Here is a 352-nt window from a genome sequence, read left to right as displayed (position 1 = left end):
TCCTCCCTGTGGTTCTTATTTCCATTCTACTCACCTTCCTTTCCCTTCTCAACTTTGTCTTTAGGTAAATGTTGCCCTTTTGACTTTGATTGACTGACCATTTCATGGTGAGCATACCTTACTAGTGTTGTTGTCCCCCCTATATAACTATCTACTGCTTGGCTGAACATTGGACCATGAGGATGAGTTCCTTTCCAGACCTGATGGATGGACAAGAGCCATAGTCTCAGTTTTCTTCAGTCTTTTTCAGACTAGTAAGCCTGTTTTTTAAAAATAATTTTGAGTTTTGTTGCACATTTTCTCCCACTTTACCCAGGACATTCTAATGTGATCCTTTTCAGAGCAGCTGGTC

This window comes from Chrysochloris asiatica, unplaced genomic scaffold (genome assembly GCF_000296735.1).
Source record: "Chrysochloris asiatica unplaced genomic scaffold, ChrAsi1.0 scaffold00005, whole genome shotgun sequence".
Classification (NCBI taxonomy): Eukaryota; Metazoa; Chordata; class Mammalia; order Afrosoricida; family Chrysochloridae; genus Chrysochloris; species Chrysochloris asiatica.
Note: the sequence above shows the minus strand (reverse complement) of the source record.